The 14,928-nt window shown below is 46.2% G+C and overlaps 1 pseudogene; it reads left to right on the top strand.

The window, feature by feature from the left end:
• The first annotated feature begins 673 nt into the window (after nt 1–673).
• LOC122433993 lies at nt 674–1,669 on the top strand (annotated as a pseudogene).
• The last annotated feature ends 13,259 nt before the right edge of the window (nt 1,670–14,928 follow it).

Below are 14,928 nucleotides of genomic sequence, written 5' to 3' on the forward strand. Positions count from 1 at the left end.
TGTTTCTGAGAATCTCTGTGACTACTTGATTTGGGTCCTATTTTACCGTCAATTACCATGATTGAGGGCAAGAGGAGAAGGGGATGACAGAGGATGAGATGGTTGGATGGCATCATCAACTCAATGGACATGAGTTTTCAAAAACTTGGGGAGATAGTGAAGGACAGGGAAGCCTGACATGCTGCAGTCCTTGAGGTCACAAAGAGTTGAACACAATTTAGTGACTCAACAAACAAAGCAAACAAAAGACACTGTGACATCCTTTGTAGCAAAGGATCTTTTTGCTAAAATGACATCACCTCCAGGGGCCTGTAATTTTGGTAAATTCTGATTCCTAGGACTAATATATCACATATCTACTGAACATTCCATGATGACCAAGAGCATTCAACACTGTGGTTTAGGAAACTGGAACTTCAGAACATGTACCAACAGCATCTTGGATTGAATGCCACCCAAGGATTCTCTGCCCAAAGGTGGGACCAGTCAAGACTTGAGACTCAGGATATTAACTGCCATTTATTTGTGCTCACTATGTGCTATATTAAATTGTATCAACATCGTCTTATCAAATCTCACAATGACCTTACATGATAAATGTTGTTATCCCCATTTTAGAGATGAGGAAACTGAGGCTCAGAAATGTCACCTGCTGCTAAGCAGTGGAACTAAGATGTGCTTGCTTGTTCAGCTCCAAAACCCACACTCCAAACACCTGCTCCCTCAGCTGCAAGTTGCCAGCATTGTCAAAGAGAGTATCCCACTCTTCACCTACAGCCTGATCAAACTTGCCTTCCTGTCCTCCAGACCAGGTGCAAATTCTTCAGTCTGACCAAGACACCAGAGGATTACAGCATCATTGTCGATGAGGAGGCTTCCTGGAACTGCCCTCCTCAGAACACCTGGGTGTGGCCGATGTTACCTGGCTGGCCCTCAATGTGGTATCCGGCACCGGCAGCTTCTCCAGTTTCCAGCCCATCGGCATGACCGAGATCGTCAAGTCGGCCATCGCCCCACTGGCCGACCAGAACATCTCTGTGTCCATGCTGTCCACCTACCAGATGGACTTCATCCTGGTGCATGAGTAGGACCTGCCCTTCATCACGCACATCTTGTCATCAGAGTTCACCATGCTGTGCGTCGTCAATAGAGAGACGCTGGCAGCTGAGAACCTCGGCATCACGCGCAGCTTCCTGAACCGAGGTGGTCCAGAGGCCCGTCATCCACCCACTGTCCAGGCTGAGCAACAGGATCTGTGTCACCAGCCTGGACTCTGACACACCGCCCACTGTTGCCACACTCCTTATGACATCACGTTCTACTCCAGTGGACTGAAGGACCCCCTGGCGTCCTCCGGCGATGACTGTGGCCACGTCCACTTCTCCTTCTCCCTCATCGAGGGTTAATCTCCCTGGTGATGGATGAGCAGACCCAGCAGAGGTTTCCTAGTAATTTGCCGTTTATGAGCACATCTGGGGGGCTCTGGAAGATGGTGTGGATTGGAGGACAGTCCCTGGGATTTGACAAGTACACCGAAGTGGCCTGGATCGCCAAGCCTTTGGCCGCCGCAGACATCCCAGACTACTACACCAGCACCTTCAAGTTCCTACATGTGCTGGTGCTGGAAGAAAACATCCGCACCCTGAAAGTCAGCCAAGCAGAAAAATAAGGAGGGCCTCTTCCGTTCCTCCCCATCTGTGGCCCCAGGCTTGGGGGCCAGCCCTGCCCTGAAGACTCATGCAGTATTTCTCAAAAGACTAGAAAATCAATCCCATGGCCCCCAAAGGATGGGTCCCTAGGAGACACCTCCAATGGCTGGAACCCAAGCCAAGGCCTCCCCGTGCCCTCCTGCCTTCCTCAAGTCCCCATATCCTCCAGTGAGACCCCCACCTCTTCCCCCACCCCAGAAAATGATGTCTGGGGCCCAGGGAGTAGTAAGCCCAGCCACCATCTCATCTGGCCTCACCCAGGGCCGGGGCAGGGCGTTGGCAGATGCTGAAGGAAGCTGACACCTTCTACAAGACACTGGGGTACTGATTCTCATGTCATCTTGGGGGGCTGGCTGAGCAGGGCAGAGTTCATGGAGCCCAGGAAGGCCCTTGTTAGGGTGGGGGCTCTGGATCCTGTGTTTGCTGGTCTCTGGTCCCACCAGCTCTGGGCTGGTTTCTGCAGACTGGAGGCCAGTGGATGGTAGTATGCTGGTGAGGCTCCAAGGGAGCCCAGGGTGGTGGGGACCTGAGCTGGGTGGGGACCCCAGCCACCCAGAACCTTGCCTGCCAACCACAGGGCCTGTGCCCCAACTCCCAGCAAGACTGCCAAGGGGGCCCTGTCCAGACCCCGCCACCACCACAAGCACTCATCCTCAGGGGCGCAGGGTTCCCAGGAAACCCAGCAGCCTGCAGCACGAGCTCCTATGTCCTCTCCTTTCCCCGGCCCCTCCTGGGGCCAGCAGAGCCTCGGTTCTCCCCAGGTGGGGGCATCCCCAGCATTCTGGGCTGGGGTTTCCTTAGCTCACCTCCCCAGCAATTGACTAGACCAGCCCAGGGCTCCCCTGTCGTCCTGCCCCACTTGTGGGGGAACGTGGAAGGCCTCCGCCCCCAACTCACCTGCCTGCCTGCCCCTCAGTCCAGGGACCATGGCGTTCATGAGTACCTGACCTGGGAGGCAGCTTATCTGAGCCTTAATGGAGAAAACTATACTGTGGCGTGCTTTCCCATTTAATGTATTTGCACCCAGGCTGTGGTTGGCAGTGGGTTCGGGGGGCGGGGCCTGCTTAGCCTGTCGGGGCCCAAAGTGCGACATCTCTTGGTTGACATCTGTGGCTCCAAGGACAACCCTGAGAACTGAAGCTGCTTCCAGGGCTTTCCCTTCAGAGCAGGAAGCTGGGAGCAGAGGTCAGTTATGATCCAGGGCCCCACGGGGCCGGCAAGGCAGAGTGGTTCTGCGCATCAGAGGAAGGTTCCCATGGGCCACAAGGAGGTGAACAGGCAGATGGCAGGCCAGCCCCCAGCCAGAGAATAGGGGGACCCCTGTGTCTCCTCTCCAGCGGGTAGTATTTTCTGAGTGAGCAGGACCGGCAGAGTCCTCCTCGGTGACTAGACATCTGCTGACACGTGCTGTCCCTGAGAAGCTGGGAGAAGGGCCATTCTCTTGACTGGGTGAAGCCCCACTCACCCTCTTCTCCAGGCCACATGGGACCCTCTGAGCCCGGGAAACCCACCCAGTGGGGAAGCGGTGTGTCTGAATTCTTACAGATGTTCAGAGTCCAATCACTGATTCGGAACCCATGTGGTTGGGTTTTTTTGGTTGTTTTTTTTTTTTTAACTGAAGTCATTTTGCACAAAATTCCAGAACACCCAAAACATGTCAATTGTTTGCTGGTTCCAAAACCAGGGTGACCGCGTGGGCAGGGCAGCCCTTCACATCCTGAGGCCCCTTTCTGTCCCTGAAAGACTTGGTTTTTCCATAGCACACCCTCCAGTGACCCAGAGTCACTCCCCCACCTCTCCTCCCCACAGAGCAAGTGTGTGGGCCCCTTGACCCCCAGAAACGTGTCTTCCCAGACAATATACGCCCTAGGACATATATTATATACACATATAGATACCTGTGTTTTATGTTGATATGGATATATACTGTAAATAGCATATATACTTGAGCACTATATATGTTAACATATATTTTAAAAAACAACAAACACCCGCTCCCATGTAACCAACATTGCCAATTGCCCTCTAACTGCCATTACCCACCTCTTTCATACTTGCATAACCCCAATTGTATATTAACCTTATATAAGCCAGCACCCCTTCTCAAGATTCAAGTAGAGCATCATTGGTCTCTGAGAGAAATGAACGTGAGCCACAAATGCAAGCCACATGCATAATTTCATACTTTCTAGTACGCACTCTGAAAAAAAAGTAGTATAAGAGAAAATTTAATTTTTATAATCTATTTTCATTAGCCCAGTATACTTAAAATATTATCATTCAATATGTAATCAATTTTAAAATTATAAATGAAAACTTATAAAATATAAATACAAGGACACTAAAAGTGTGGGACAAACCCAAGATTTGAGGGCAGAAGAAATGAAAGAATGGATTCACAGAGATGGGACAACTAGAGGAAGGGCAGGTTTGCGGCAAAGAAGAAATCAAGCACTCAGTTTTGATGCATTGTTTGAGATGCCAATCAGACATTCCCTAGTCAAGCTAGATTTGTGGATTTACAAGGTGGATTCATGAGTCTGGAGTTGGATGGAGAGGTCTAAGTTGGAGGTCTAACATGGGGAATCATTAGCACATGAATGAATTTTAAAGCATTGAGACGGGATGAGCTCATCAAGAAAGAGAACAAATAGAGAAGAAAGGTTTAAGGACTGGCTGCAGGATATTTCAATATTTGAAGTCCAAAAAACCAGAAGAATCCCAAAAGGAGACTGAGAAGCAGTGTCAGTGTTACAGGAAGGGAACAGAGGAGCCAAGAAAAAAGTGTTTCTGAGCAAAAGGGCTGATCAACTACATCAAACGCCGCTGGTGTGGCAGGAAAGGAAAATCACCCACTGGGTCTGTCAGCATATCAGGAACTCTGATAGGAGTTCCCATGGAGGAGAGGGCGGGAAAGCCCGATCAGGCTCCACGTCAGGGAAATGCAACTCAGAACCACAGGGAGATAGCACCTCACACCTGTCAGACTGGCAGCTGTCAAAAAGTCAAGAAATAACAAGTGTTGGTGAAGATGCGGATAAAAGGGAATCCTTGTGCACATTTGGTGGGGAGGTGGTGCAGCCACCATGGAGACTTCTCAAAAAACTAAAAAGAGAACTACCATATGATCCAGCAAGTACACTGCTGGGTATTTATCCAAAGAAAACAAAAACTTAACTCAAAAAGATACATGTGTCCCTCATGTTCATTGCAGCGTTATTTACAACAGCCAAGACATTGAAACAATATGTGTCCATCAATAGATGAATGGATTTTAAAATGTGGCATGCATATATATATATATATATATATACACACATGTATATAAATGTACAAATGTGAGAGTTGGACCATAAAGAAAGCTGAGTGCCGAAGAATTGATGCTTTTAAACTGTGGTGTTGGAGAAGGCTCTTGAGAGTCCCTTGGACTGCAAGGAGATCAAACCAGCCAATCCTAAAGGAAATCAACCCTGAATATTCACTGGAAGGACTGATGCTGAAGTTGAAACTCCAATACTTTGGCCACCCGATATAAAGACCCAAGTCATTGGGAAAGACCCTGGTGCTGGGAAAGATTGAAGGCAGGAGGAGAAGGGGACGACAGAGGATGAGATGGTTAGACAGCATCACCGACTCAAAGGACATGAATTTGAGCCAACTCCGGGGAAGACAGTGAAGGACAGGGGAGCCTGGCATGCTACAGTCCATGGAGTCTCAAGAGTCAACAGACTTAGCGACTGAATAACAACAATACAGTGGAATATTAGCCATAAAAAAGAAGGAAATCTTTCCATCTGCAACAAAATGGATGGACCTTGAGGGTGATATGCTAAGTGAAATGTCAGACAGAGAAAAACAAATAGCAGATGATCTTATTTATGTGTAGAATCAAAACCAAAACAAACAGCAAATTCTCATTGGCTATCTATTTTACACACGGTTTTGTAAATTTCCATGTTACTCTCTCCATGATGTATGACTCAGGGAACTCAAACAGGGGCTCTGTGACCATCTAGAAGGGTGGGGTGGGGAGGGAGATGGGAGGGGGGTTTGGGAGGGAGGGTTCATGGGTGTACCTATGGCTGATTCTTGTTGATGTATGACATAAAACCAGAAAATACTATAAAGCAATTATCTTTGCATTAAAAGCAAAAAGGAAAAGCCCAAGCTTGTAAATAAAACAGACTGGAGGTTTTCAGAGGCAAGGGGTGAGGGGTGGGCAAAATGGGTGGAGAGAATCAAAGTGTACAAACTTCCAGTTACAAAATAAATGTCATGGGGAGGGGGGGGTACTGTCCAGTGTGGTGACTATAGTTAATAATACTCTGCTGTACATTTGAGACTTGTTAGTACATCTTAATAGTTCTCATCACTATGGCTGATTCGTGTTGTGTATGAAACCAACACAATACTGTAAAGCAAGTACCTTTCAATTAAAAATAAGTTATTTTTAAAAAGTTCTCATCACAAGAAAAGTATTTGTAACTATGTGTGGTGATGGATGTTAACTAGATTTATTGTGGTGATCATTTATCAACACATAAAAATATCAAATCACGTTGTACTAATATAACTAACACAATGTTATATGTCGGTTATAGCTCAGTAGTTTTTAAAACTTGACTGGAGAAGATTCAAAAGAAAACTGAACGAACAGGAGGAGAGTTAGTGAGTAGGGAAACCATTTGAAGCAGTCTTGTTATAAAAAAAGAGAGAGAAACAGTTCTTTTAGCGGAGATGTTTCAGGGTTGTTGTATGTGCTTCCTTGTGTGAGTATCATTCAGCGGAGTGGAAATATGACTTTGAAGAAAGGGAAAGATGACAACGACACAAGGAAAATTCTTAGATAGACAGGGCGGGAGGGGCAGCAGTGCACAGTTTGAGAAAGTGAGATGAGGGTAGGAATACAGAAGTTCACCCATGATCTCCTATTATGTAAAGCTATACATGTCTGACACAATGGACATGAGTTTGAGCAAGGTCCGGTAGTTGGTGATGGACAGGGAAGCCTGGCATGCTGCAGTCCATGGGATTGCAAAGAGTCGGACACGATTGAGTGACTGAACTGAACTGATACATTTTAATGTGTGGTGTTGTTCAGTTGCTAAGTCATGTCTTACTCTTGGTGACCCCATGGACTGCAGCATACCAGGATTCCCCTTCCTTCACTATTTCCCAGAGCTTGCTCAAACTCATGTCCATTGAGTCAGTGATGCCATCCAACCATTTCATCCTCTGTCATCCCCTTCTCCTCTCGCCTTCAATCTTTCCCAGCACCATGGTCTTTTCCGATGAGTCCGCTCTTCCCATCAGGTGGCCAGAATATTGGAGCTACAGCTTCAGTATTAATCCTTCCAATGAATATTCAGAGTTGATTTCCTTTAGAATTGACTAGTTTGATGTCTTTGATGTCCAAGGAACTCTCAAGAGTCTTCTCCAGCGCCACAAATCAAAGGCATCAACTGAGCCATGTTATTTGGTTTTTCAGCTGTCTACAGGCAAAACAACATCCTAGTAGAAACATTTTACTAGGAGACCCTAAAGGATTTTACCAAGTGACTTATATGATCAGTAAAGACATGGGTTTTTAAAGCCGATAGACCAACAGGCAAAGCAGAGATTCAGGACCTTCAGATCAATGAGACTCTCAGCAGCCCTGGAAGCCACAAGATTGAAGCTCAGAATAAGAGGGCTTCCAATGCTTTAAGAATGTATAATTTAACTCTGCTATCCATTTGTCCCACACTGATGACTCTCTCAATAAAAACCAAGGGCTGGACCTTTCCCAGAAAGCACATTCATCCTATTCTGAGGTCATTCCCCAGGAGTAAGGAGCTCCCTTGGAAATGGATGTGTGTTTTGGCAGGAGAAAGCAGGGAAGAGTTCCACATTCTATTCAGTAGACATCCCCTGACTCCTACTTAAGCTCAGCCGAGTCTCCAGGAGGTGGGAAATGGAAGTCAGTTTTAAGGATAGAGAAATGAAATGCCATAAGTGGGAGTTAAGGGCTCTGTGCTCACAGTCCCGATGTGGGGGTGGGATTTTCCCCACACTGCCAAGTGATGCTCCATGACACCAACTGGGGCCCAACACTTCAGTTCCATTCTGACACCATCTATCCGCAGAGAGCATCAGGTTCTGCAGGTAAAGGGCTCAGATCCCAAGCACAAGTCCAGGTTACCTGTGCTTCTGATTGGCTACAAGTTGGAGGTTCAAACAATCCCCTCCAACCCAAAAACAAACACTGCAGCAGTTTGCCTTGGCCCTTAGAAAGTGAAACTCCAAGCACAACCTCCTGGCTCCTTCCTACACTGTAGCCCCTCCCCCTCCCCGGCCACGGTGCCTCAGCCCCTCTGTCCTTTTCCTGTCCTTCACACACACCGCGTGCCCTTCCCTTCATCTGGCACCCTTCTCCCTCCATCCGGCACCCTTCTCCCTCCATCCTGCCTCCTGATCTCTGCTTGAACCTCATTTTCACTCAGAACCTTCCTAACATCTCTGAGCGGGTTACATCCCCATCCTATGTTCTCATTAAGCGCTGTGTGTCTCTTTGCTGCAGACACTGTTTTGGATCCTGTTGGGCTGACATGATCAGTATCCAAGAAGGCATTATACTCCCACCACCAGGCACAGAAGAGGTGATTGGTCAGGATGGGCTGAATACGTGACATAAAGATGAAATGCACATCAGAGTAGTTCTCTGCAGTCTACAAAGTGCTGTTACACGGAGTGTAATATGTGACCTCACAACTTCACTCTGAAGACAATGTTAGCACCCCCTTTCTGTAGATGACAAAGTTTAGTTTTCTTAGATTTAGTTCCATTTTATTCTCCTGTGGTTTTTTAAAATGCTATTTCATTATTCCTGCTCTAATCTTTACTATTTCTGTTCTTGTCTTTTTTGAATCTGCTCAGTTGCTCTTTTCCTTCTTAAACTGGAACTCAGCTCACTGATTTATTAAACTTTTTTTGTATACATTTAAAGCCAGAAGTTGCACTCGATATATTGCCTTAGCTATAATACATTGCACAGTTTTGGGTAGTGCTTTTGTTGTTAGTTCAAAATATTTAAATTCCCCATTAAGATATTTTCTTTGCTCTAGGAATCATTTAGAAATCATATTTAATTTGATTTTTTTAAAATCCTTATATCACAAAAACTTTAGGGGGTATCTTTTTAGCTGTTGCTCTCAAAAAGTTGCTATAGTTTGGTCAGACTTTTTATTGTGGATTCTTTGGTTTTGTCATGATTTCCCTTATGGTCAAGTATGTAGCCAATTATTGTAAATGTCACATGGGTTGCTTGAAGCCTCAGCGTTACACTGGGTGGCCCACTTGGATCGGGGACTCTGGGACTCGGTGTGCCTGATATTTCTCTTGAGAAACTTAGGTTTATAAAAGTTTTTGCTTTTTGCTTCCTTTCTTTTTTAAGTTTATTTTATTGAAGTATAGTTGATTTACAAGGTTGTGTTAATTTCTACTTTTTCTACAGCAAACTCAGGTATACATATCTATGTACATGTTCCTTTTCATTTTCTTTTCCATTATGGCTTATCACAGGATACTAAACATAGTTCCCCATGTGGAAAAGTAGGACCTTGTTGTTTATTCACTCTGTATATAAGAGCTTGCATCTCCTAACCCCAACCTCCCAATCTTTCCCTCTCCCAACCCTGGCAACCACCAGCCTGTTCTCTGTCTGTGAGTCTGCATCTGTTTCATGGGTAAGTTCATTTGTGTCGTATTTTGGATTCCACATATACGTGATATGGTCTTTATCTTTCTCTTTCTGACTTAGCTTAGCTTAGTCATGATAATCACACTTAGCTTAGTGTGACAATCTATAGGTCCATCCATGCTGCTTGTGCTTCCTGTCTAATCACTGTAATAAAATGGAATGTGTTTCTGCTGATATTAGTATATTTTTTGAGTCATTTGTGCCATCCACTGTATTAATCACCTGCTTTACGAACATGATCTTAGTTAACTCTTAGCGCATCCTGAAAGGGTATCTTTTATTAATGTAGCCATTTTACAGACAAGCATACATGGCACTCAGAGGTTAATCAACCTTCCTAAGGCAACTCCGCAGGAGAGCCAGTTCTCATCTGGGTTTACACGACCCCCACGGCTGCACATTTAAGGACAACACGCTGGACCAAGGGAGTGAGCTGCCACGTCTTGCTGCGGTATTAGGTAATCCCCGCCCCTCCAACTAAACGAATCTGAACCCTTCTAGACCATGGGTAACTCAGAGAAAAGACACAAGTGATTCCAGCAGGGTCTGTTTTCCTCTGCTTGGTTTTACAACACCAAATTATCTTCCAATCCTTTTCAGTTGGGATTAAGTCAAGTTTCAACTGCACATTAAAATCAGCAGCAGTGTGGGTGCTAGGATGAGAGAAGCGGGGCAGAAGGCCCTTAGAGCTCCAGTCTGATGGCCCCTCACTGCACCAGGCGACTCCCCTTACTTTCCAAGGAAGGGGACTCTGCCCCACATGGGCCACGAGAGCAGTAATCAGCATCTTCTCTGTTTTAAAATGTATCCAAGCCAGGGTGGCCTACAGTGAGATATAGATATAATAACGCTATTAAGACAGAAACAGGAAGCATACAAAAAGAAAAAAATCAGTATACCAAGAACTTGTCTCCACTATTTATCAGCTGTGTATCCTTGAGCAAGTCTTAACCTCCCTGGGCCTTCAATTTGCTCACATGTAAGATGGAAATGGTAATGGTATCCACTTCACAGGATCTTATGTTGATTAAGTGAGTAAATATATACAGAACACTGAAGGCAGCGTCTGACACATCACAAGGGCTATATAAATGTTAGCTACTATTAGGTTGGCTTCCCAACAGACGAGACACTAGGGCAATGAATAAATTTATATCTAAACTGCATTTTGGAAGCTCTTTCCCAAGGGAAAAACTGCCAGGCATCAAGATGGAAACTTGAATAATATTTGTGTTTTCAGTGAAGTTTCTGATGGGCCAAACAAGATGCTGAAAGTTTGTGTTCTGAAGCTGAAACTTTTCCTGTATTTGAATAATCCTTGACATAAACTTGGAATCCTATGTGAACACACAAAATTATTTTTAGTCATTAATTCACAGAGACTTAATGTGGTCATGTGGAAGTCAACGCCATTTTTTTTTTCCAAATAATTTTCCTGCCACAATTTAAGCTAGAAACTGGCCAGTTGGAGAGCACTCATGCTTCCCTCATAGCTCAGTTGGTAAAGACTCTGGCTGCAATGCAGGAGACCCCGTTTAATTCCTGGGTCAGGAAGATCCACTGGAGAAGGGATAGGCTACCAACTCCAGTATTCTTGGGCTTCCCTTGTGGCTCAGCTGGTAAAGAATCCGCCTCCAATGTGGGAGACCTGCATTCGATCTGTGGGTTGGGACAATCCCCTGGAAAAGGGAAAGGCTACCCACTCCAGTATTCTGGCCTGGAGAATTCCATGGACTATGGATTGCAAAGAGTCAGACACGGCTGAGAGACTTTCGCTTTCATGTAGTTAGTGGTTAATCAACAAGATTTAATTTGGCACCTTCCCTATTGCAGACGTACCCAACTTTGGAAATAACTGGAATGCAATCTTCTATACATTTTTAATCTTTCTGACTCTGTTTTTCTCCTTCTATATAATTGAAGGGCCACTTACATGGTAAAATGATATTACACAGGAAAATCCCATGGACAGAAGAGCCTGGTGGGCTACAGTCCATGGGGTCGCAAAGAGTCAGGCACAACTTAGCGACTAAACAATTAAGATTCCTCCCAGCACAGCGCCTGGCCCTGAGCAGGCACTTGAGAGTGAGGTTTCCAGCTCTTCCCTTTCTTCACAGGACATGCCCTCTGCTTTTGAGGGGCTCACCACCCTCTACCCTGTGGTCAGGATGAAGGCTTAGGGGGCTGCAGGGCTTGACTGAGCTCAGACCCCCACGGAGGCCTGGGTAGAGTGACAGCCTGTCAGGTGGGTTTGTGGGCCCCGGGAGTGCCTAAATCGATGGTGGATTCAACAAGGGGGAGGCGGTCTGAGCCCCTCTCAGGAGGGTCTGCCTGGTGGGGGGTGGGAGGGGGGCAGGGAGGGGGTCGGAGCCTGCAGAGGCTCCTCAGGGAAGTTCTGAAATGTTGTCTAGAGACAAAATCGCCCCTCCCGCGGCTTCCTTACTGTTGTTCCTAATTAGTTCCATGAATCTGTCAGGGTCGCTGAGGTTACTTTGAAAGGAAGCATGGAGAAGTGGGTGGCTTTCCTCTCCCATTGTCGGCTGACTAATAAAGCCGCCTTGTTTTGTTTTCTGGCCTGGGACTCTGTGAACATTTCAAGAAAGAATAGAGATCTTTTCAGAGAACGCAAAGCCTCTGTTCTGGAACTCCCCAGAGGAAGGCACCTCCACAGCTCTCTACCCCGCCCGCCAAGTGAGAAAACAAGAACACTGCTAGACTCAAGCGTCCATGTTGGATGGAGGCGCTGACGTGCTTACGTCATTCGTGCGTTTTAAAGCCTGACCTGAAAGCTCCTCCGAAAATGGAGCTAACAGCCCATGTGTTCGCTTTGGTCATTGGATGAAAACAGAAAAGAAGCATCTTCTGTTGAAATGAAGCCCTGTGAACCCCAGGTGCCTCACCATAAGGAAGATCCCTCAGCTGGAGCTGTGATGACTTAAGAAACCCAGGAAACCACCAAAGTTGAGAGGAAAATTCAACAAACCTGAAGGTGAAGCGCAGCCCCACGAAAGACCTTCATGGTATCAGTATATTAACTGAGACCCTCTAATAAGCAAACATTAAAATGTGAAGTTCTAAAATCATAAATTCATAAATACTAAGTAATGCTGCTGTCTACCTTAAATGTTTCAGGTAAATTTTCTTTTGAAAATAAAAGTAGGAATATCTGGGGAAAAAAAAAAAGAGCAGCCCCAATACCTTAGCACCTGCCTGGGAAGACCTCTCAAAAGCTGAGCAGGACTGAGGCAGCATTGCCCGAATCCCCAGAAGTTTCCTTAACCTCCTGGTTGGGGTAGAGAACGTAATTTGTGGGTCTGGAAAGACACACACACTCATCTCACAGTGAGAATTTCATCCAATCATTCATAGGTAGAGGAATCTGTTGTCCATTTGCTCAGTCGTGTCCAACTCTTTGTGACCCCATGGACTGCAGCATGCCAGGCTTCCCTGTCCTTAACCTCGTGATTGTCAAAAACAGACTTCAAATTAAATGAATCCACTGCTGTAAAAGACACTGTCTTCTGGCTGAAAAATTCCTTTCTTCGTTGTCAATTTCTAGTTCATCATTCAGTTGAGTTCAGTCGCTCAGTCGTGTCCGACTCCTTGCGACCCCATGAATCGCAGCACGCCAGGCCTCCCTGTCCATCACCAACTCCCGGAGTTTACTCAAACGCAAGTCCATTGAGTCAGTGATGCCATCCAGCCATCTCATCCTCTGTCGTCCCCTTCTCCTCCTGCCCCCAATCCCTCCCAGCATCAGGGTCTTTTCCAGTGAGTCAACTCTTCGCATGAGGTGGCCAAAGTATTGGAGTTTCAGCTTCAGCATCAGTCCTTCCAATGAACACCCAGGACTGATCTCCTTTAGGATGGACTGGTTGGATCTCCTTGCAGTCCAAGGGACTCTCAAGAGTCTTCTCCAACACCACAGTTCAAAAGCATCAATTTTTTGGTGCTCAGCTTTCCTCACAGTCCAACTCTCACATCCATACCTGACCACTGGAAAAACCATAGCCTTGACCAGACGGACATTTGTTGGCAAAGTAATGTCTCTGCTTTTTAATATGCTATCTAGGTTGGTCATAACTTTCCTTCCAAGGAATAAGCACCTTTTAATTTCATGGCTGCAGTCACCATCTGCAGTGATTTTGGAGCCCAGAACTTCTTCTCTAATTGATCATTTGAAATCACTGGATTTAGAAGTTTGATTTTGACCAATCAACAATGTCTTTAAAAGGTATGGCCTTAATTGTTCCCTTATTTTCAAAAAACGCCATCACACATGAATGAATGACACCCTCAAAACATTCAATCAACAATTTTGTCTGCATGCACCTACCACATTTTGCAGGAGACTGTACCCAGAGAGTCGTGTAGACTAACACAAGCACCTCAATAATGAGTCCAGACAGTGAACACAAGATGAACAATCCAAAATCTACATTTAATTCATAAATAGCACTCAGAAAGACACAGACTGAGTTCAGCGAGAGAACCCACAAGGTTGTCCAGAGTGGGCCAGAAGTCTTGTGAGAGAGATCAATCTGGATTTGGGCCTTTAAAAATAAGGGAAAGTTGGAAAATCTTAGAGGCTAAGAGAAGACATTTCAGAACAGAAAAATTATGTGAACAAAAATCTGAGCAGTGTTGATAAAGTTTCTTAATGGAAATTTCATAGCCTGATACCAGAACCAACCAGCCATAGAATTAATGGGAAAAATATATCCCTACCTCATCTCCTCTGCCACTTCGCTGCTGCCCCGGGTCCTGGCACACAGGGTCAGTGATGTAATTTGCCAAACTCAATGCAAAATGAAAATGCACAGCCCAGTGGGGTGGGGAAGCGAACCTCCCCTTCCCTTGGGCCTATCACCCCAACATACAAGGAATAGATGACCCCAAGGGACTGCAACCTCAGCACAGGATGTGCTGGGCTCCTGGACCAGGAGCAGGTGAGAGGCCCCTGCCAAAGCCAGGTACAGCCAGCCTAAGACAGGTCAACCACTGCCTTGCCCTGCCTCAGATGCCGCGGGGCCTGCACTTGACTCTGACCCTCCTATGCCCACAAGCAGGCCCTGCCAGGAGTGCACTTGGAGCCTGGGCCTCCCCCCCACAATGCCCCTGGGCAGCAGGCAGCAGGGGTCCTATGCAGACATGTGTGGAAGAGGGAAGTGGAAGAGCAAGGGAAGGGGGAAGACCAGGTCCTCGGGAGCTGGGTGCAAGCAACTAAAAGCACAGAAGAAATTGCAGCACAGTCAGGCAAATGTGAAGGGTCAAGTTATACTGTGAATACCATATATTTTGGTTCTGCTTATTCCCCTGCACCCCAGAGACCACCAGGACAGTGACCCACCCAGCCTGGCTGACCCCATCCTGTCACTCTTTAGAAAAACTCTCTACCATTAAGAGATGACGGACAGAATCAAACCAATTCATCAAGTGATTCATTGTGCAAAACCCAAAATAATAACTTCGAACCTCAGC

The sequence above is a fragment of the Cervus canadensis genome, chromosome 33 (genome assembly GCF_019320065.1).
Source record: "Cervus canadensis isolate Bull #8, Minnesota chromosome 33, ASM1932006v1, whole genome shotgun sequence".
NCBI lineage: Eukaryota > Metazoa > Chordata > Mammalia > Artiodactyla > Cervidae > Cervus > Cervus canadensis.